General features: G+C 42.6%; 1 protein-coding gene and 1 long non-coding RNA gene across 46 annotated transcripts in view; one reads left to right on the top strand and one right to left on the bottom strand.

The window, feature by feature from the left end:
* LOC110349580 (uncharacterized) overlaps nt 1–1,796 on the bottom strand; it is a 2,953-nt gene extending 1,157 nt beyond the window's left edge. The window contains exons 1-2 of the long non-coding RNA XR_002395608.2: nt 1,493–1,796; nt 1–53 (exon numbers count right to left, since the gene is read on the bottom strand). The exon at nt 1–53 is cut by the window's left edge and continues 3 nt beyond it. This is a non-coding gene — a long non-coding RNA (uncharacterized LOC110349580). The remainder of the gene's footprint in view (nt 54–1,492) is intronic.
* Lrmda (leucine rich melanocyte differentiation associated) overlaps nt 1–23,954 on the top strand; it is a 1,370,443-nt gene that overhangs the window by 532,764 nt on the left and 813,725 nt on the right. The gene's annotated exons all lie outside the window — the stretch shown is intronic.

Below are 23,954 nucleotides of genomic sequence, written 5' to 3'. Positions count from 1 at the left end.
CTACTGTAAATAGGTCCTCAGCAGCGCCAAGTCAGTACTGCCAAGCAGAGATGCTGTTGAAAAGATGTAGAAATTCACATTGGTTTCTTTCTGTTTTCCCATGCACATTTTCTTCTTTTCTTTCTCTCATTCTTGGGGTGTCTTTAGACAGCCTCCCCATCTGCTGACTGGCCTTCTGTCTTTTCCCAGCAGGAAATCAGAGCGATTATAGGGCTCTCTCTCCACCAACGTGTTAAGGGTTTATGTCACACTCTCGGATGGATGGCTAATGGACTCAGTTGGGTTGTTTCAATGAAAGTTTCCCACAATCTGATACTAAAGTGGAAGCCTTGAGTGAAGCTTTTATCACTCTTTCACCAGGCTCATCAAGAACTTCCTTTTCCTCTCTGGAAATTGTATTTCATGCCGTGTATTTTTAATCCAAGTGTTACATCAATCAGCAATCCACTGTAGGCTTGTGGTTCTCCTGGAGTGTTTTGCAGGCAGGGATGGGGTTTCTTATTCTGGCCTGCTCAGCCCTCCCAGACTCTTGGAAAAATGCTCCAAGTGCAATTTCCTCTCATCTATTATGATCTGTTCTTTTGCTATTAGAATTACAGGGTTTTCCAAGGCATTATTTTAATAAAGGCATTTCTTTCTGGGCTGTGCATGACCTGTGGGTAAGATTGGGAATCTATTTCTTCTCATGGCTATTGTAAAGTTAGGGCTCACAGAAAACTGCAAATGGGGGCCTTTGAAACATGATCTCCTTGGTCAAGGACATCCCTGCTGTTAAAGGGAGGCAGGATGTAAAGTCAGTTTGTGCATTTCAGTCTGGAGACCTTTGTTTTTCAGAATCCTCCCCCAAGTTTCCCGTGTTATTTGGATGTAAAGAAAGAAACAAGACGTTTTAAACTATCAACACTGGCAGGAAATACTGGCTGGCAGGAAGGGGGAGCGAGGTCTGGCTCTTGGACATATTGCTTGGCTGTTTTCTGAATGTTTGACAAACATGTGACCTCCATGTGCTGCAACCCAAGTAGCCCAGAGCTGGTCACTATGGTATGGGTTGGCCCAGAGTCCACACAAGAACTGGGATCTGAGCACATGAGCTGGTCCCATTGAAAGGAAAGGAGCCTTTGGGGTCTGGTAGTATTTTTTTTTTATATTTAAACATTTTTTGAAGGGTGAAGAAAAATTCTCCCTTTCCACAAATAAAACTAGCTGACATTTTCCTCTTTTGTGTCCAAAGGACAAAACTTGTATTCTAAATTCTGTCTTACTCTTATAAAGGACAGATTAAAATTGGGGGTAAACTATTTTCTTCTTCCCATTTCTTAAATTCATCCAAAGCTTTTTTTTTTTTTGGAAAACAAAACACAAACCTGTCCCAGCAACTGTGACAGGGTATTGCAGCTGTCTGAGAATTTTTTCCCCCACTGTTATCTTTCCTTTCTTTAAGAAAAGAGTCATTTCAGAGGCTGCCGTGACAGCTCTGTCATTTTGCTCACACCTCTAAATTTCTCTTTCTGTTGTCAGTCAGCAGACAGCAGTCTTGGGATCTGATGGGCCTGAGTGATGTCCACATACATGAGAGATGAGAGAGAGGCCTGGAGCCTTGAGTCAGAAGCCGTCATCTTCTGCCTTTGTTCTTTGAGAAACTGTCAGGACTTTCAAAAGTTCCCCTGCACCAGGATCTCCTGTTTGCACTGCCACCATCTGCAGCCCTTACAAATAATCATGTGAGGGCCAGGGCAGGCTTCCTGGAGCAGTTTCCAGAAATCCCAGTGAAGGGCTTGTATTGCCTTCCCCTGGCCTGTGTGATACACTGGGGAAAGGCATACTATATTGGGAGAAAGTCCTTTTAGGACAAAGCTACTGTGACAATAACAATAGCAGCATCACAATGACAGCTCCTAACATGTATGAGCTCTTCTTGCTTTAGGCACTGTGCCAGGTGTTTTACATCCACTACCATTCATTTTCTGTCAGGCCTGTGGTAGGTACTATTTTTCATCCCATTTTAGTGATGAGTCACCCAAGGCTCAGCTCTGTTGAATAAGTTTGGTAACTTGCTAAGGCCAGGAAGCAAGTAAGTGACAAAGCTGGGATTCACACTCAGATTTTTGTAATACCACTGCCCCAAAGGTTTCCAACCTTATGCTAGGGTAATCTCCTACAGTTTAGGCTAGCAAGACCTTTGTGTAGTGCTGAGATTCCCACCAGGAAGGTGAGTAATTGTAGCACCATGACTTGGGGGAGGGTCAGAACCAATCCCAGGAGTGGGGGCAGAATGTCTACCTGGTCCTGAGGGGAAAGGCTCTCTAGTTCAAAGTAACCTGAATGTACAGTATTTGCAAAGGGGACCCCAGAGTGCATGGCCATATGTACTCAATAGAAGGCTTGTGGTGGGGCCGGTTTGCCTGCTTGGCACCCGGCTTTAGCAGTCCCTGTAGTGGCCTTGTAGGTGTCAGAATTATGGACAACTTCTGTGTGCCTTTATTTCTCTCTTAACACGGGGATGACAGCAGCATCATAGAGTTATTAATACCTGATCTCATGGGACCTTTTCTTTGTGAAACACCAAAGACTATGACCTTAACCTTTACTATGAGCTTCACATTTACCAACTCATTTAATCCTCCAAACAACTCAATGAGGGAAATATTGCTTCTTCCCCATTTTGCGGATGAGAAAACTAAGTGGTAGAAGAGTTAAATAATTTACCAAAAGTCAGCTAGGTAGGAAGCAATGGAATAGAGATTTATGATGAAGTATTTTAGGCTCCTAACCACCACTGTGTAACCAACAACATAATACCTACAGGGTACTTAGTGAAGTGCTTAACACATGGTGAGAGTTCTGTAAATATTGACTACCATAAATTATAAATAATTACAGTATTATGATGATGATGATTAATACAGGGCACCATATTAGCTGCTCATAATAATGCTGAGTAACCCAAAACACTTCATGGGTAGTTAAGAACTAGTGAGGAAGACAGATGCTTAGATGGGTAATAACCATCAAGGATATAAAAGCTATGACACAAGACCTACAGGATGCTCTGGGAGGAACCATTCTTCTTTAATTAGAAATCACTGAGAACTTTATCCTACTCAGGCATTGTGCTAAGCCCTTAAAGGGTGTTACTTTATTTAAGGAGAATGGGAGATGTCATTCTTATCCCATTTTGTAGAAACTGAGGAATAGAGAAAAAAGTAACTTATCCACGGTCACAGAGTAATGGCTATTCAAACTAGGGTCTGAACCCAGGTCTGCTTGACCACATTCCCTGAGCTCCCAGCCACTGCCCCATGTGTCCATGTATCTGTGCCTTGACAGTTGTGCCCAAGGATATTCTGATTTTTTCTTGAAGAATGGGAGCAAGGATGACCAGTAGAATGAGGTTATCACATGCTGCCCACTTGCCCTTTGGGTTGGGCATGTGCCCAATAAAGCAATAATGAACTGGATGAAAGCCATCATCTGTCACAAGTGATGGACCTCACTTCTTTGGTGTGGACCATACTGGGCTATTCTCTTCCACATGATGTCATGGGACCTTTTCTTTGTGAAACACCAAAGACTATGACCTTAAAGGCCAGATTGGATACTCTGTTGACTGTGACCTTCCATGAAAACTCCAGCCCATGAAGCTCTCTTCTCTCTTTGAATCTTGGACTCTGAACCATGCACTGAAGCACTTCACTCTCATCTTCTGTTGGTTCTGTTTCATGTGTACTGTATCAAGCTTCTGTAACCAACTCTCCCTAGGGCTTTTTTTAGATTAGAAACCCTGTCTGCTCCACATTCTACAGTGTCCATCAAAGGTAGATGGACACACCACCCCGACCAGGAGGCATTCTTGATTTCTTTCTTGCCTTCTCCCCTACATCCAAGTCATCAGAAAGTCCAGTAAACTCTACTCTAAAAATATTTTCTAAATCTTCTCTACTGGCTTCTTGGGCCAAGGCACGAGCACATTGTACCAGGACTACCATAGTAGCCTTAGAGCCGCTTCTCTCTCCCCTTTTCTCCATGCAGTCCATTCACTATATGGCAGCCAGAGTAAGCTTCTAAACTATTAGTTGGGCCCTGTCACTGTGGTGTCTTAACTCCTTGCAGTGGTTACCTGTTGCATTTGGTGTAAAATCCAAAGTCCTGCCATATCCTACTAGTGCGTGGTCTGTTCTTGTCCTGCTTTTTTGTCCCACCCTATGTCACATACTGCCCCTAGTTCTGTGCATTCTGGCCTGTTGACCTTGGGGGCTTTCACTCAGAGAGAGCAAATGTGTTTCTTTTACCTATTTGTCTTACAATATTTAAGAAGATACTCCTTTTGTGCAGAACATTCTTGGTTAAGTTGGTTCCTTGTTATTGTCTCAGTTTTAATGTCACCTTCTCAAAGGGACTTTCTTTGCTAGCCGTAGAAATGGAGTTCCCACTCCCAAGGAGCCATCTCTCACCAGTCTCTTACTCTTTTTCGTTTTTTTCCAGAGCACCTGTGATTGTCATAAAAGGTGTTTCTTATTCATGTGTCTGTGTATTGTCTACCCCTGGTGGAATCTGAACTCCATGACACAGAGCCTTTTCTGCCTTGTTTGATCTTGTACCCTGTGCACCTACCAGAGTGGCTGGACCATGACACTAGCTCATACAAACTAGGTAGCTAATATTCCAAAAAATTACTGTTTTCTAGGCATTATTCTAAATACTTTATGTATATCAATCTATTCGGTTTCCACAATGACCATAAAATGGGGGTATCATTGTTATTCCTGTTTTACAGGTAAGAAAACAAATACAGAGGCTTAACACAATAGCCTGAGGTCATAATGGTAGAAAGTGACAAAGACTGGATTAGAGGCCAGACAATGGGGCTCCAGACCGTGTGCCTCTCTAGTAGACACTGGACAAATACTTGTTGGATGGATTAATGAATAGAAGATGCCCAGGCGAGTCTTGTTGGGAGAGCACAGTGATGGGTTATTGGAGAAATGGCTTTGGCCTGGACATTGTCACGTACCTCCCAGAGTGGAGAGTGTGGCACTGCCCTTTGGGTATTAAATGCCCCGGGATCCCAAGTGGGATTTGCTCACTGCTCGTATTGCTATTTGTCCTTTATACTTGATAGAGCCTCTAGCTTGATGGTCCTTTTCTATTTTTTCCCTTTTCTTCTTCTATTTCTTTTTCCTTCAGAGGAGAGAATTGTGGGAAATATTTTGTTTTCCCTGGGAGCCAGGCTATGTATTTACTTCAAGTTTTATTAAATGAGTTATAAATTTTCCCAGCAATTTACTCATAGCTCAAGAGGTTTAATTTGCATGTGTTGCCTTTTACAATATGCTTTTCGTAATGTTGCAGATGCTTCTTCTCCAGCTTCAGTAAACAACAGGCACTCAGCCAGGTTTTTGACTGAACATGTGCCAGGCCTGAGAAATATGAATTAACTCTGTGGTGGCTGGCGGGGGGGGGCACGTGTCCTGCTCTGACCAGGGTACCTGGGGAGCCAGGTGGAATTCCTGAGGGTCAGGAGCAAAGATTTTCTGGACATTCCTTTTGGCCATCTTTTAAAATACCTTTCACCCACAAAATGAATCATCCAACATTTATGCTCAAACATCCAACTTGCATTTGGTCTTATTTAAAATATGGTGTTGATATAATGACAGAAAGAATCTCTTTGGGGCTCCCAGCATGATTTCTAGAGGCAAAGTCATTTTGGTCTTCACAGAGTGGCCAGGGGTCTCCAAGGAGGAAGCCATTCTGATATCTGTTTAATTTTGGAGAAAGATCATTAAGGTTGAGATCCTTTAGGGTTGCATTATTGGGTTTAAAGTCTGGGTCTGTCGCTTATTAATTGTGTGACATTAGATAAGATACTCAACTGGTCTGTGCCTCAGTTTCTATTATATGTGACTATCCAGTCCCTATTAGGTAGGCATGTTGGGAGTATTACATGGAATAATATAAATAAAGTGTTTACAGCAGAGTGTTCCTAAATGAACACATAAGTGGCAGTAGTTACTGTCCAGAACTCAGCCTGTTGAGCACTACTTAGGAGACATTTCCTCTGGGTAGAATTTTCTGATTGAGTTTTTTTTTTTGGTACTGGGGATTGAACTCGGGTCCTTCTGCTTGCTTCTGATTGAGTTCTGGTTGAAGAGTGGAGAGATGCTGGAGTGAGGGAGGGATGGTATATTTATAGAATGAAGTTCAGCTGCATGCAGCAGAAAATCTTACCAGCGTCTTAATAGTATAGATAGAGATTTAGCTGTCTTGCCTATAAAAGAGGTATAGAGGTAGGTAGGATAGAGCTGGTGTGATAGTTTCATGACCCTCCTTCCCTCTATGGTGCTGACATCCTTGGCATATTTCTCATGATTCAGGATGGTGACTTGTGGCCTCATCACTGTCCCTGTGTGCTCATTCTCAAAAGCAAAGAGGACAGAATGAAGAACAGGCTCCTTCCCTTTTAAGGAGTCTTCCAAGCCCCACCTATGATGTCCCTTTGCATCCCATTGGGCAGAGCTCTTTCACAGAGCCACAGCTGAAAAGAAAATGTAGTCGTTCAGCTTGGCAGCCACGTGCCTGATCAAAGTCCAGTTTCTTTTGCAAAGGGGAGGTGGAGAATGGGTCTTGAAGAGGGCACTGCTAGGAAGTGGTTAGTTGGTTTTTTGGCTCGAGATAGAAGGAACTCCTAGGTGTATAAAAGGCCAGCCTCTGAAAGTTTATTTCATTGGTGATTTTAGGTGGCTCAAAGAAGTATTTTAATCTCCATAATATTGTAGTTGTTTTTTGCATGCACCAAGATTATAGCTAGCATATCAGGCCCCGGATTGCACAGATAGATGGCACAGAGTGATATAATTTTTAAAGTCTAAATGTGAGTCAATTTAAAAATTAAATGCAGGCATACAGAGATGAAAGGGGCATTATGAGGAGTGGCTATGTGTGAGTTTGGAGGCCTGACTCTGTGAATTTGAATCTGCATTTTGCTGTTTATTGGCTTAATGATCTTGGCCCTCCCATGTCTCAAATTTTTTTTTTTTTTTGGTATCGGGCATCGAACTCAGGTCCTTGCGCTTGCGCAGCAGGCAGTGGAACCACTGAGCAAATCCCCGGCCCCCATGCCTCAATTTTTAAATCTGAAAAATGGTATTAGAGTTTCTGTAAAGATCAAAGAGTTATTATTTAGAGAGCTCTTAGAATAGTGCTTGGCAGGAGATAAGTAGTTCAGGAACATTACTCTTGTTATTGTTGCTGTTATTGTTATTGTGCTTTATACTACTATTTTTTATTAATAATAATAATTACAAGAGATGGGATTTGGATAGAAAAGAAATCATGAGGGTGGTATGCACATGCCTGAAATTAGGAAAACATTGGCTTAGAGGAGTGAAGTTGGCAGTTAACCAAGACCAATCTTAGACACAGCTATAAATAATAGTTTTATGAACAGTTGAAACTAGTGCTTTGTAATTTAAAGTGGTTCCATATATGATAATAACATTGATTAGAGTTTATTGACCATTTACTATATGCCAGGTACCATGGGGCTTGCTTTGAATATATCACCATTAATTCTCCCAGTGCTACATGCTAAGTGTTTTTACTATTCTACAGATGGAGAAACTTAGTTTGGCATAGGTTAGGCACAAACTACCCAACATCTCATGTGAGCATGAGACCACCATCCATGTCCAAGTCCCTGCTTTTGAAAGCCCTTTCCTTCTTCCTCTCCATTTGGGGCTCTAACTTTTTGTCTTCCCATCCTCACTGAAAACATGTTCAGCAATCCTTCCTTCCTCTCTTACCTCCAGGGTCCTCTGAATTCTCTTTCTCCCCATTTCCTTCCCACACCCCAGTCACCAATCACCAACTAGTTTATTTGTTTGTGACATTTCCTAAGCCTCTCCCTGCTGTGCAGGTGACCTGCCTAGCATGTAGGTTCCCACAGGACACAACACGTGACAGCTTCTAGTCTAATAAACTAATCTATGAAAATGGACATTAATGGACTCACGTCTTACCTCTCTCTGGTAAGAGATTAGAATGGACTACTTGACTTGAGGTTTTATTTTCTCAGTAATTTACTTTGTCTCTTTGCTTTTTAAAAATAGACTCTATTTTTAAATAATAGTTTTGAGTTTGCAGCAGAACTGAGGGAAGGATACAGAGATTTCCCAGATATCCCCTGCATCCACACACACATAGCCTCCCCCACCTTCAGCCCTGACCTGAGGTTTTCACTCTAAGGAACAGTTAATGATGGAGATCAAGGCAGGAAACAGTCCAGCATCCTGAGGCTCCGTGCTAGGACTTCTCCTAGGTCATTCTGTAAGGTTTGTAATTGCTCTACCATAGAGTCCTGGCAAAAATGGGACACACATAGTGATGGAAGGGACCAAGCACATTGCTGAGTGATTACTCAGGGCCTCTACCACTTCCTCTGCAGCACCCAGCCCAGTGTCTGGACATGGTACTCACTCACTCAGCATTGCTGAGTGTCTCACTTAGCAGGGGCCTTTTAGTTGTAAAGGGAACAAAGGGACCCTGAAGGAATGGGACAGCGAATCACAGTGGGTAAGGTTTGGTTGGGCTTCATGGACTTGACAGGTATTGTCATTATCATTATTATTATTGTTGCTGTTATTATTATTATTAGGGCTATAACGATCTGTCATGGAAGGTCAGCTTGCTGTCATCCACGGACCCCATGTGTTTTTGGCTGTATGAACTACGTATAAGCAGCATGATGCTGGGGTTAGGGGACATTCATCTTCCACTCTATTCTCTGTCTTTGAGCTGCAGGCTCAATGTGTTACTCTTGTGATGTCATAAAGCAACTGATGTCTTAGTACATCCTGCAAGAATTATTTCCTCTTTTATTTTTCCTACAAATGGTACCTTATGATCCATTGACTTTCACTTTCCTATTTTTCCAACATTTCTCATTTTCTGCCCTTATGTTATCCTCTCTCTCAGAACATTGAGGGAAGGAAGGAATGTTGCTTAGCAACCAATATGAAAATAGTTGACAACCTTCCCTAATACTAACCCTTTGGTGATGAGTAGGCAGCCCAGTCACTGTGTGATACCCTTCTCCCCTAGAGATTTTGTTTTTATTTTTTATTGGTACGTTTACTGTGCATGTATGACTACATTCCTTGTAGGGAATTGGTACATGTACGTAACACATCTTAATTATTTTTTCATCTCCCTCCCCTCCCTCCCTCCCTCTCCCTCCCTCCCTCCCTCCCTCCCTCTCCCTCCCTCCCTCCCTCCCTCTCCCTCCCTCCCTCTCCCTCCCTCCCTCTCCCTCCCTCTCCCTCCCTCTCCCTCCCTCTCCCTCCCTCTCTCCATCTCTTGATCCACTTTCCATTTGAGAAAGATCTGTCTTCCTACTTCCTATTATCTATCTTTTATTTTGCTTTTTATTTATATTTTGGGTTTCTTATATAAAATACACTATGTGATATTAATATCATGTCTGATTTATTTCACTTAGCAATATGGTCTCAAGGTTCATCCATTTTCTCACAAATGATTCATGTTTATCCTTCTTTATGGCAGAGTAGTACTCCATTGTGTGTAAATATCACATTTTCTTTATCCTTTCATCTGTTGATGGACATATAGGTGCTTGTCTAGAGGTTTTACTTATGAGTTCACAAGAGCTGGCTGCCCAACTTTATGTTCTAATCTCAAACATCAAGCACATTTGTGGGTAGTTATAAGTGTTAGCAAGTTGCACTGTTGCAAGTTTTATATATTGTTTATTAAAGTACTTCCCTTTTAGATTCTTTTTTTCCAGGTCATTTGCTTTATTAGTACATGTTTGTAGTACATAATGCTTACTTTCCTTGTGGGAAGTTGGTACATGTACATAATGCATATTATTTTGGGGTTTTTTTCAATCGCCTTTCCCTCTCTCCCTCTCCCCTCCATCCATTCCTTGACCCACTTCCTTTTTTTGGTACATTTTTGCAGTACTGATGTTTCCATTCTTTGTGTGGAGTTAGTACATGTAGGTAACACATTTTAGTTCCTTTTTCAATCCCATTTCCTTCTCCTTCCCCCCTTCCCCCTTTCCTTCATCTCTTGAGCCTCTTCCCTTCTGAGAATGATCTCTCTCCGTACTTCCTATTATCCATCTTTTATTTTGCTGTTTATTTTTACTCTGGGTTTCTCATGTAAGAGAAACTATGTGATATTTAAACTTGAATGGAGGATGCAGAAACAACCTCAACTACATCTAACTATTTGATCTTTACTGAGGAGGCAAAAACACACACCGGAAGAAAGATAGCTTCTTCAATGAATGATGTTGAGAAACCTGGCTATCTACACATAGAAGATTCACTCTAGACCCATATCTCTTTAGTTTAGTGTACTAAACTAAAATAAAAATGAATCAAAGAACTAAGTGTTAAACGAGACACACTTAACCTGCTGAAAGACAAAATAGATTCTTAATTTAGAAATTTACTGTGATTGTTTTATATTTTGCTTTCACCTTTGAGCAGTAATTTCTTAGAAAATCTTTATAAGTATGTGTGTTGGTTTGCTTTTTGGACATTTAATTTTATCTCTTAAGCAGAAGGTATATTTTAAGTATTGAAATGCTGCAAGGATTCTGCCAAGAAAGAGCAATGCCAAGCCGAGAAGTTCAGGAAGGACCTGAACTTTGAAGGTGAGGAGACCTTGGGGACTAGCGTCCCTCTGGAAGCTGAGCTCCCTGACATGGGTTGGGTCAGGGTTTTTAAAGGCTGAGATATGGGTCATCATGGGATTAGTTGGAAAGCAGAAGCCGGGAAACTGGAAGTTAGCTGGTGCATCTTTTTTTGTCAGCAGAGTCTTTTTCCTTTTCTCTTTCACCTGCTGAAATGATACACAATAGTGCTGGGTTTTCAGGTACTATAGTTACTCTTCTACTGAAATGGCTTCTCTGGCTTTGACTGGACAGCATTCTTCAATGACTCCTTAGCCTTTTAGGAAGTGAGTATATAAGGCAAGAGAAAAATAAATATTGACATGCTCTCTCTCACACACAGGGCTGAGGCTATGCATACCCACTTAAAAGTCTGGGAGCATTAATTTTCCCTATGCAACAAAATTACGATGTTTGTGAAGCTAGTTTTCAGTGTTTTTTCTTACTATGTGCTCCCCTTTTTGTGACAGAGCTTACAAATGACCCCCTACACTTAGCACCCTTATGCCAATTAATATTACCTCTAATTGAGGAACAATAAGTTGATCTCTTCTTCTTAGGGCGTTGTTAGGAACAATGTTTCTGGAGGTGGGTCAGAGTTTATTGTGGCTCTCCTGACAAACAGGCTGAGTGCGTTTTGAGCTGATTGGGGTTTGCTCAGGGGATGATTCTCCCCCTGCCTTGCACAGTAACTGCACTTGTGTTCTCACATTCCCTGAGTCCCTGGGGTGTTCCTGTATCTGGCTGAATGGTGAGGTTGTGTGCCCCTCCCCCATTGCCTTGAGAGGTCACTGCTCTACAGCTCTTGCACTTGGTGTCTATCAACTGGTTGTTCTGATTGGTGCAGAGAAGTAAGACTAGATTCTGCAGAGCAACCCAGAGATGACACCAGCCTTAAGGACTTGAGGAACCCATTTATTAACCACAATGTGTGGTTACATGGGACTCATCAAGGGCTGGCTTGCACCAGCATTTGGTGGATGTCTCCAAAGAGAGCAGGCATGAGGGCCCCTGAGAGATTATCACACAGGACTCAAGTTTTTACCTTACTTCATTTGGAACAGAAGAGAGAGAACATACACACATAGAACTGCTCATGGACATACTTCTAAGAGCTTCCATTATTAAGCACCTACTGTGTGGCAGGCATTCTTCTAGACATGTCTTTTACATACATTATCTTTCAGCCTTTCTGCAGCCTTACTAGGAAGGTGTTCATCTCCCTGTTTTGTCGATAAGAAAATGGGGGACTCAGACAGGGCAAATATCTTGCTCAGGGGAACCCCATAGGGCAGGGCGCAGGCCTGGATATAACTACAGACTGGACCTGGGTCCACCTCTTCTGCTTTTGCTCTGGCCACACTGCCTGCTGCTGTGCCAGTTAGCTTCCTCTTGAAGGGAGGGAGAACTTGAGTTGTGGTGAACGAGGTAGGAATGAGTAATGTAGGAATGTAGCCATCCACAGACCCCAGGCCAGTTTTCACCCTGTGAAAGGACTGAGTCAGTGAATCATTCAGTTTGTACCATCAACCAGCTAAAAACTGTGGCAGGACAGGCAAGAGGACATAGGCACTAAATTAAAAGTTTCAGACTCATTAAGTCAGAAAGTCTTTCTCGGTCTCTCATTTATTGTCTTGCTGGGAATCTTTCTGACTCTCATCTGAAAATAAGAAAAAGCAGTGCTCCCCATTCACTTCTTAGTGTGTGGGCGTGGCGGGGGTCTGAGAGTGAGTGGTGAATCTGGTGGTGACAAGGGTCCCATCTTTTGGTGTTGCGAGTGACTTGCACCAAGGTGACACATTTTACAGATCTGATTACTTCCTCTGACAAAAGTAGATGATGTGTGTTTTCTTGTGACAGGACAGAGGCTCACAGAGGTTAACACCTCACTCAGAATTGCACTGTTGGGTGACATTGATTTGAGCTCTTGATTTTTCAGATTCAAAGCTGTTCTGAGCCATTTCATCAATGAGGGGCTTTCTTGGTGTCTGTCTCCTGGGCTCCTGAAGGGGATACAGTCTGTACCATGTACTGGAGCATGGATTTTTCTCTCTGTTGTAGTTCATGTGTCAGTTTGCACAGTTAAAGTGTGAGCATCTGGAGGGCATGGCCATACCTGCAGTTTCTGATGGAATGTGTACGATTGCACACATGCAAGTGCTCAGCAGACACTGGAGCAGCTTATTGCCTTTCTCCTCCTGGGTGCCTGTTCTGGTTTTTCCCAACCACTGTTGATAGATCGCTCAGATTCTAGAGGATTGGAGGAGGCAGTGCCCTCAGCAGCTGAGCCCTTCTTATAGAGAAACAGGTATTGTTTTGTCTTCAGTCCATGTTGGATATACTTAGTATCCTGGGATATAGAACAGCATATGGACAAGAATTTCACCACTGCTTACTTGTTGGGTGCCTTCTTTTTAGGTTATGGTTGGTTGCAAGAATCAAATGAGATGATCTATATGAAGTCTTTGATGTAGGCTTTCATACCTGCTCAATAAAATGGAACTCTTGGTTCTTTGGTTTGGGTTTTCTATTTTAGTCACCAAGTAGTCTGAATTTTTTCATGAATAACTATGAGAGGAGACTGTCAGATACAAAATTCCATACTGCAGGATTGGTTGGACCCTCTATGGTAGAATGAAAGCTTGGAAGTTTGGGGACATAAGGTGTTCAAATTCTCTTCTCACTCACTTGTGTGCATTGTTAGAATGTGTCTTAGTTACTTTCCTTTTTGCTGAGACAAAATACCTGACACTCAAAGTTAAAGGAGGAAATATTTATTTGGCTCACAGTTCATAGAGGTTTCAGTCCATAGTTGGCTGGCTCCAAGGTAGCGTAGAATGGCAGATAGGTGTTGCAGAGGACAAATGGTCCATGGTAAGTGGGTAGGCAAGAGCAAGCAAGGGATGACTATAGCTCTTTCTATCCCTTATATCTTATCCAGGCTACTTAGGGTGGTTCATAGCACACTCACACCCTTAATCCTAGTGCCCTTGATCCTAGCATTGCACCATGAGTCAATCCCAACATCACACACTCTAGATTCAGCCACCTCTGAAAAAGCTCCATCTATGACTGTAAGAGGCTTTGAGAAGACATCTAGACACAAGCCATAACAGAATGTAAACGTGGGGATTGAGAATACTGGTCTGTTGTATGACCCATTGTCAAGGTGAACTCTGCTGAGAATAGTTTGCTACTCAAGCTCCCTCTATTTGACCAGGAATGGCACTGATTGTGGCTCCCTGGACATCTCCTCGTGGCCTGTCCCCTGATTTTACCAACAAGAAACTGCCTGTGTATGGATGAGAAGTGATCTCTCTCGTTCACACCTCCTTCATGGACCGCATTGAGAAAGCAGCCTTCCGTCCACTCACAACAAGGACTGCCGATTGCTGGTCCCAGGAAAGGGTGTGGCAGGCAGGGTCTGGCCCCAAGACTTAGTGTGGAGTGGAGGAGGAGAGATGGAAGGAAGAAGGAAGCAAAAGGCCTTCCAGTCCCTGCCTAGGTGAAAGATTGATCCCTCCGTCTGTTCTAGACAGGGTGGGGAGAGGGGTTCATCTGCGCACATCACACTTTCACCCCCTCCCACTGCCCCTCACCACTGCTACACTACCTTTGCTCTCACCACTCTGTGCCACATTTTCCTACAAAAGAAATCTCTACTGGTTTTTTCCCCCCTCAGAATCCAGGCTTCTACACACGTCTGTGGGTAAACTGGAGCTAACTCACCCACCCACCTCCAAATCCTTTACATACTCCTCTGGTCCAAAGATGAAGGTTAGAATTAGTTACTGCAGAGAACATATCTGGATTAGCTTCTGAAAATTTCAGCCCTATATTGGCGATTCTCTAAACATAAGAACATTACAAAAGAATATTTAAATGGAATTGACATTGTGGCATTGCTGAGTTTCAAAGATATTACTTACATTTGTGTAATTATTGCTTTTTAGCCTTCTGGTAGGAATGGCAGAAGTGGGGAGTATATAGTAGAACAAACTTTTTATGTCATAGCTAGGAAGCAAAAGAAAATGTAGAAGGAACCAGAGCCCACAGTCTCCTTCAGGGACCCACCCCCAGGGACCTTCCACAAGGCCCTTCTTTCGAAAGGTCTGCAGCACTTCCCAAATAGCATGTTACCACGTAATGTTTTGGTTGATAACAAAGCACATGTAAGGCAGTGGTCTCATAAGATTGTATTGTATAGTAATGTGGCATCTTTCTTAATTTAAGTACACTCTGTGATGTTCACATGATGACAAAATTGCTTAATGATGCATTTCTCAGAATGCATCTCCATTGTCAAGCAATTCATGACAGTGTATATTATGTGTACATGATATCACATGTATACATACATATCCCCCAAATCATTTTTGTTTAGAAGTTATGCATTTTAAAATGTAGTGTATACATGTGTGCACATGTCTTAGTCACTTTTCTGTCACCGAAGCACAATACCTGATACCCACAACTCAAAGGAGGAGAGGTTTATTTTGGCTCACATTTATAGCCCCTGATCAGCAGGCTCAAAGGCAGGAACTCCGTGGTAGAAGTGCATGGACAGAGGAAAGCTGCTCATGTCATGACTGTCAGGAAGCAGAGAGGTAAAGGAGGACCTGGGCAGGGAGAGCCACCTTTCAAGAATTTGCCCCCCAGTGACTGGTTTCTTTCAACCAGGCCTCACCTCCCAACAGCACATTCAGCTGCTAAACTCACCAGTGGATGAATCCACCCATGAGTAAAGCGCCCCATCTCTGAACATGATCCAGTTACCTTCCAAAAGCCCCACCTCTGAACGCATGAGACTTGGGGAGGCCATTGCAGCCATAATCCATAATAATACATATGTATGAATGTATGAATGTATATCGTGTGTGTGATGTGTGCCTCTGTGTGTATACACACACATACATGTGTACCTCCAAAGCACTTTTGTTTTTCTTGAGTCTTCTGTTATCTTTATTATGCTGCTTGTTGCAGGAAGCAGGCTAAGCAGTTCCATAGTATGGGATCTATGAGGGAGGGTGGTTTGTGGGGCACTGGGCATGTGCCCTGGGGTCATGCAAGTACGTTAATGTCTGGACATGTTACACGGTGTGCCATTCCTTCAACAATGCCAGTAGTTGGCCAGTAGAGTTGGCTCTTGCTGAGCTCATCCTTGTGTAGCAAGAGGACAGTAAGTGCTGGCTCGGTGTCTAGAAAAATCTGCCCTGATCCTGCCATAGAGGCTGCCTGGATTTTCTGGGGAATCTGCGCCCTAAAGGGAAGAGTTCCACACCAGCAGCTGGAAGAGGAGAAAGAGACAAGAGCACAGGGCTACCCAGAGCTCCCCTAATGAGGCCTAGGATGCAGAACAGGGAGAAACAGTCAAGGCCATGGTGCTGTCGACTTCTCTGCCCTGTGTTCTCCCAGAGAAGGCCTCCCAGGCCGCTGAGAGAAGTAGCCATGTAGCTGGTCATGGTCCAAGGGAAACTGTGTTACACGCAGAACCTAGAGTGGGAAGGGCATTTCCTTCATGCAGTCTGGGCAGGAGTGGACTGCATTTACCCCTTTTTCTGTAGCCCTGTTTGGGGGACCCAGGGAAAATGCCATCCTGCATAAGCCAAGTGCATTTCCACAGCCAGGCAAAGGGCTCCAATGGCATGCCAATCCAAACCACCCCTTCGTGGGCAGACTTGAAGGTGAAGGTGGTGATTCTCAGTTCCTGAGCATGCATTTTACATTTTGAAACTCAGCTTCAGAAGGAGGTGACATGTTTTGCCTTGTCAGTTTTATACTCCACCCTCAATTTGAGAGGAATGGACCCCAGGGCATGGAGTGGTAAACTCTTCCTCACTGTCTGCCCAAAAAACATTCTTAATGAACCTCAGTTCCTGAAATTAAATGTTCATCTTGAAGTCTGAGGCCCAAAAACCTGAATTATAATGGTGAACATTAATTTTTTTCTAGTTATTTGTATTAATATAGTAACAGCATAAGTGTCCAGGGCCTGTGTATGTAGTTAGCTGTGGCTGAACTACTTGTCCTTCCCAGATGCAGAGAAATTAGATAAAGGGTTTGGAGATGGAATATCTTGTTGGGGGACAGAAGTGAGAGGTTAACAGAACATTTGTTGTATTATTACTTTCTGACTTTGAGGGATCATTCTGAGGAAGACTCAAAAATGGGAAAGGAAGTGACTGGAAAAGGTAATTTTAGAAAGTGAAGGAGAGAAAATAAACCAGAGAGTGTTAGAGATACCAAACATGGCATCCAACATATTGCATGTTTTATTAATCAGGGTCTCAGTTTAAATTAACATGAAATTTGTTGGTCCATATATTTGAAAACTCAGGGGTAGGTAAGACTCTAGGGATGGCTGAGCTCTAATCTCAAATGAGGAAGTCCCAGTGGCCTCTTACTGTTAATTGACAGGCAAGCGTCTCCCTCGGCTAGCAAGAGGACACCAAACCTCAAAGCTCACATGTTTTTTAGTTAAAAAAGAAAGGGTTCCTCTTACTAGTGATTCCATGCCTGAATGACATCCCTACCAGTCTCAGTAGACTATGCAATCTGACGAACTGGTTAGCCAATTGGTCACATTCCCGCCTGGAGCCTGGGATGGAATGAGTCCCCAGACCTTAGGGACTGTGATGGTGGGTGGTGGGTATGCACCCGTCACTCATTCAGAAGGAATGTGGATGTGTACTGGGTAGGCAGAGACCTGCCAAAGAATGATGGGATGGAGCTGGAAGAGGTCTCGAGAGAGTAACTGACATGATGATGACGATGGACAATCAGGGAAACCCAAGCCTGTCCATTGCTTTGGGTGCTTAGACTGAAGGATGAAGCTGATGTGGTAGAAGGTGTTTGCATCAGTATGGGCTGGTCCAGATGTTTCTACACATTTTCAATTCAGAGCATTGCTTTTGTTCTAGGCTAGAGAATCAAGGAAATGGTTATTTGAGCTCATGCATCTGAACTATTTCTAATATCTGTTATTTTGGAGAACCCAAGAGTTTATAAGGAGAGTTAGAATGAACACTTTTTTCAGTAACTTATTAGAAGACACCAGTGATTGAAAAATCACTAAGATATGGTTTTTATCTTCTAGGTACGGTATGTCTAATATAACAAGTGTTGTCTCTTGAAACTTCCATATTCTCTGATGAAAAGGAGATATTGTCTTTTCTAAGACTAAGTTACTAAAGCTGTTGAGAAGTTGTTTCATAAGAAAATAGCATGAGCACCATTTATTAAAGAGGCTATCTTTCCTCCAGTGAGGGTGTTTGGCTCCTTTGTCGAAGATGAGATGGCTGAGTGTGTCTGGCGTTGTTTCTGCATCTTCTAATCTGTTCCACTGGTCCTCAAGCCTGTTTCTTTGCCAGTACCATGCTGTTTTTATCACAGTAGCTTTGTAGTATAGTTGCAGGTTGGGGATTGTGATACCTCCTGCCATGTCTCTGTTACCTAGAATTGCTTTTGCTATTCTGGGTCTCTTCTTGCCCCAAATGAATTTTTGGATTTCTTCTTGAGGTCTATGAAGTATGCTGCTGGGATCTCAACTGGAATTGCATTAAATCTATATAGCAGTTTTGGAAGTATGGCCATTTTCACTCTATTAATCCTTCCTACCCAGGAGCAGGGGATGTCTGTCCATTGGGCTTCAACTTGCCAAAGATTAAAACTAGACCTGTATCTCTCACCATGCACTAAACTAAAATCAAAATGGATTAAAGATCTAAATATTAAAATAGAAACTCTGAACCAGTTGGAACAGAGGTTAGGTAGAACCCTTGAAGACATTGTTGTAGGAAAAGATTTTATGAACAAAACCTCAGTTGCCTGTGAACTAGCACAAACAATCAACAAATGGGATCTCTTCTTATTAAAAAGCTTCTGCACAGTAAGAGAAACCACCAGCAGTGTGAAGAGACAATCCACAATGTGGGAAAAAAATCTTCACCTGCTCTTCCTCAGACAAAGGTCTGCTATCTCGAATCTATAAAGAACTTAAAAAGATCAGACCTCCCAAATTTAAAGACCCAGTCCAAAAATGGGCGTCTGAAATGAACAGACATTTCTCAGACAAAGAAGTAGAAATAGCAAATAAATACATGAAAAAATGTTCAACATCACTGGTCATTCGAGAGATGCAAATGAAAACAACGCTGAGATTCCACTTCACTCCAGAAAGAATGGCTGCTCTCATGAAATCAACCAATAACAAATGCTGGCGGGGCTGTGGGGAAAGAGGAACCCTGCTCCACTGCTGGTGGGAGTGTAGACTGGTGCAAGCACTGTGGAAATCAGTATGGAGATACCTCAAAGAACTAGGACTGGGAGTCCCATTTGACCCCACTATTCCACTGCTGGGGATCTTCCCCAAAGAATTAAAAGAATCATACCACAGTGATATATGTGCACCCATGTTCATAGCAGCGCAGTTTGTAATAGCTAAAACTTGGAAACAGCCCAAATGCCCATCAACTAGAGACTGGATAAAGAAAATGTGTTTTTTTAATAAAATGGAGTACTACTCAGCCATAAAAAATGAGAAATTAGAGACATTTATAGCTAAGTAGATGCACATTGAGGCCATACTCTTAAGTGAAATAAATAGGACACACATGTATAAATACCTAATAGTTTCTCTGATGTGAGAAACTGAAAGTGTAAATAAGGACTAAATGTATAATAGGCAATGTGAAATAGGAAGAAAAGGGGCAAAGGGGAAGGAAGTGGGAGGACTAAAGGAAAGCATAGAAGGGAATGGGATTAATATGAGAAAATGGAAAAATAGGAACAAAATCTTTGTAAATAGGGAGGGCTGGAGGGGTTGAAGGGAGGGCTGGGCAAGGGTGAAAAACAAGAACCAAGAGAGACTATGTAAAGGTGCAAATTTCCAATGATGAATGCCATTATATTGTATACCTAAAATGTACCAATTATTAGAATGAATAATCGATAATGTAAAATAGGAATAAAAGGTCCAAAGGGGTAGGGGTAGTGGGAGGCACAGGGGAAAGGAAAGAAGGGAAAGGAAAAAATGATGAGAAATGGGAAAAATGGAAATAAAGTCTTTGTAAATAGGGAAGGGTGGAGGGCGTGAAGGGAGGGCTAGGACTGGGGAAAAAATAAGAACCAAGATGCATTATATAAAGGTACAATTCCCAATGAGAAATGTACTTGTGTTGTATACCTACAATGTACCAATAAAAGAATTTAATACAAAAAAAAAAGAAAATAGCATGAGTCTTGGTGACTTTAAGAGAAGTTGTTTCTCTTTTCCCTGGGGGACAGGAGGTTTGAGATTCACAACCCACATTGTCACCATGAAGGGCCTCTAGAAATTTGGTAGTAAGAAGACCTTTAGTTAGTGTTAAACCAGGCATTACATCTACCTTCTGTGGACCTTGAGTACTTTTCTTATAGTACTGGTGTCGTATGCAGTGTGATTCATAAAATAATACCTACAGAATTAGCTGGATTTTCATTGATTTGCACCAACAGAGCCATCTGGAAAGGCCTTCAACATTCAGTCTATGCAGAAAGAGCCTCCTTCCACCACTGAGTCTCTGAGTAGGGTTTCCCCACCCCTCCTCACATAACCATCTTAATATTAACATCTCACCCTAGACAGCTTCCTGAGAGCTTTATAATTCAGGTAACAACAACTTCTTACTACTGTTGCCTCTTCCAGCTCTTTTGTCACTAAATAGCCACAATAATAATGACCTTTGGAGTCTGACAAGACTCACTGAGATTCCCTTTACCATTATCGCCTTCAGCTGGTGGTCCCCAAGAGGATTTTGGAGATGCATGGATACATCATTAGTCACATGGAGAAAAGCAACCCTCTTTCAATTCTCTTTATATCACAATAAAAGAAAGTCTCATGTGGAGCTGATATGTCCTCAACATTTCTTTTACACATGGATTTCGTTTTCTTTTCTTTTATTAAAGAGAGCTGTCCTCATGCTTAAAGTCTTTAGCAGGCCATTATGTCTAACTGAAACTGAATATTTCACTGTCCATATGTCTCAATACATTCTGTTTAAGACAGCTGACCCTGGTCTTTCCTTTTGTGATACTTACATATGATTTCTTTTAAAATACATATAAGGAGAAATGAGTCAACTTAGAGTGGGATTCCTTAACCTTGGCATTAATGATATCTTGAAATAGATCACTCTTTTTTTGTGTGGTGTCAGTCCTGTGCATTATAAGTTATTTAGCAGCATCTCTGGCCTCTATCTATGGGAAGCCATATCCCCTCCCCAAAGTTGTGACAATCAAAAATGTCTGAAATAAAGACATTGTCAAATGCTTGACTGCTCCAAGAAATGTGAATTACCCTGTTTGTTTAAAGCACAAACAAGTAAATAAGAATAATAGTGGGGCATAGCATAGCCAAAGTTGTGCAGGTTGTGTGAATGATCCAGTCCTGTGTTATACTCAGTGGGGCAGAGTGCCACTGGCTTGCATCAGAACTGGGCACCTTCAGCCCACCCCATCTCTGTCACCACTTCATAGTCATTCCAAGTGGCTCTGCCTGTGAAAATCTCAGCTTTGTGGTTTGGTAGGACTGAGTTTTAACCATGTTGCTTGGGGACTTGCCCACTCCTTGAGGAAGTGTAGAAATTCAGTGAAGGCACTCTGCCTAACCCAGCCTGGCCCTGTCACAAAATGCCAAATCACCAGAAGTCAGAAAAAGGAATACTGAGTCACACATTCTTTCATTCAGGATCTAGCATGTGCTTTTGAGATTTTAAACCATAGTGCACCCCAGAGCTGGAGAATGAGTAAGGTTTAAACCTACATTCCACATTAGCTCTGGTGAGGATTGTGGGATGCTTTCATTAATTGGACTCAGGTTATATGTGTTTCATTTAAAAGCAGCTGCGATCTCTAATGGAATGACCCCTGCGTCACTTTCTGCTCTGACGCATGGGGCGAGCTGGATCTTCTTATGGTGCTGTGTTTGCCACTTGTGCTGACACCAAATGCTGATTAAATATAGTCCATGGCTTTCCACCAAGCTCTGCCTTTTTAAAAGAAAATTTTGTTTTCAGTTTTAGTAAAGAGGCCCCAGGCTTAGGAAGCATAGGGCTTTGCCTTGCTTCGGTGACTACTGTAAAGGCTCAGGATTTGGGAGAAGTCAGTTTTTCTTTTTCCTCCCCATCGCCTTTCTTCCTGCTATTGTCTCTACAGCTTTGTGCGAGAGATGGAAACATGGCTGGGTGTCCAGGCTGCTCCCCAGTGTCCACTGACTTGGGGCTCATAGGGCCCCATTCCGGCCTCTCTGCCCCCCACAACATGCATACAACCTAGACCCTGATTTATACTCCTTCTCAATGTTCTCCCTCACACTGATTCAGAACAGTCTTGCAATTACAATGACACCAGCATAATAGCAGAATCATTCTGATTGGCTACTATTCCCAGCGGGGCAGCCCCACAGTGATCTGCTGAAATGTTAGGTTAGACCCTAGTCCTCTTCTGCTAATTCCTTCCTTCAAGCAGAAGTCCTCTCAATGTCCAGGGAGAACTTGTCCTCCTCACTGCCCCACCTTGCTTTCCTCCCTCCTCCTGGCTTGGCTGCCTCAGACCAGCAATCACCAATCACCAGCCTATTGTCGAAGCTCCAGGGACCCATTTGGATGTCTTTGCCCTTGATGTCTCTTTTCTTTCTGTCCTAATGTCTGAGAAGCCCTTTCCTCCTTTGGGTCTTGACTTGAGAGTTGTACCTCTGTAGGGCCATTCCTGACTCTCGTGTGAAAAGCAGTCCCCTCTCTCCTGCCCTGGTTCCCTCTGCTGTGTTTTCTCCACAGCTTTAACATCATTCAACATACATTTCATATGCATCTCCCTTTCCCAGAATCCAATTCCAGAAGAGCTGGGCATGCCTCTTCCGGTTACTGAGGTGCCTCTGCACCTGACATGTAGGTGCCTTTGATAAACACTAGAGAATGAATGACCAAATGTTACCATCAGTGGTAGTAGGGTGGGGTCTTGTGGGTTGGAAGGTGCATCTGTGTACACCTTTTCCTTATTCCTCATCACAGCCCCCAGAAGGTAGGATGAGCAGTGTTGTTACCCCCACTTTCCAGATAAGGAAAATGAGGCCCAAAGATATCCAGGGATCTGCCCTTATTTGAACAGCTAGGAATGATGAAGTTTCAACTCATTCCCTTGTTCCCAGAGCTGTTTACCTTTGATGTTTGACGTCTCTGGCTCAGGCTTCTAGAATACTAGGGTGGTAGTAGATAAAACCCACAAGACTGGGTATTTACCTGGGAAAGGAGTATCGTGGTGAAATCCCCCTTTCTTCTGATAACCCACACCTCACTTGTGGGCTCCTCCCAGGCCAGCTGGTTTCTGCAGGTCTTCAGAATAATTAGCCTGGAGGCCTTTGGCCCTGATGCCATAACTGGTGAGAAGCTATCCATTACTGCCGCTCATTAAGACAGGAGACACAAGATGAAATATTTTAGATGAATCATCTGGCCTAATTTAGAAAGGCTCTGTAAGGCTAGAGCCTTTGATTTATCAGGCAGAAGTATTTGTTATCAGTGAGATCCACACACGGACTTATTTATTATCTAGAATCTGTTTTTAATTTCAGAGATTGTTTACCTAAACGGCTGTGTGTCAGATTCCAGGACGGATTTCTGCTTAGCATTTAATTTTAGATACTTGCCATGGCAGACAGTAAAAAATGGGTCTGCAGAATTTGTAGTTTCATTATGAATCTCACCTCCTGGCAGCCCCTACCAGTAGTTTGTCTTTGAAATCTCCTTGGTACGTGTTAACCCTGCTCTGCTATGAAAGAGATATAGTTTATTTATTGGACTTTGCCCATTTATGAAAAAGTACAGAAATTATTAATGGTTTAGTATCTATTAATGCATTACTTGGGTGGAATTCAAATTCTAATATTTATGGTAAACCCCTTTAAAATGAAACAGGCTGAGAATCGGCTCTCTTGCTCCTTAAATTTGGATGGCTCTAGATGCCTTTGGAATGGCTCCCTGTGAATTATGAGCCCTGCCGGCTTTATATTTACACCCATAAATAAGAAATAAGTACTTTGGGTTGGAAGAGAAATAATTAAGAATATTTGTGTAGATAATAAAGAGGAAATGGTCCACTTTGGTGAACTGTGTGCTTGGAAAATGCCAGGGGCTGCTGGAACCTGGCTGAGAGATTTGGGAAAGATCAGGACTAGGGGACAGTGAGTATGAAGGACTTTCTGGGGACAGCTGGGAGG

Source organism: Heterocephalus glaber, unplaced genomic scaffold (genome assembly GCF_053883595.1).
Source record: "Heterocephalus glaber isolate CG9 unplaced genomic scaffold, H.glaber_assembly_v1.0 deba00001497, whole genome shotgun sequence".
Lineage (NCBI taxonomy): Eukaryota > Metazoa > Chordata > Mammalia > Rodentia > Bathyergidae > Heterocephalus > Heterocephalus glaber.
The sequence above is the reverse complement of the archived record's forward strand: the minus strand, read 5'-3'. Positions and strand labels throughout refer to the sequence as shown.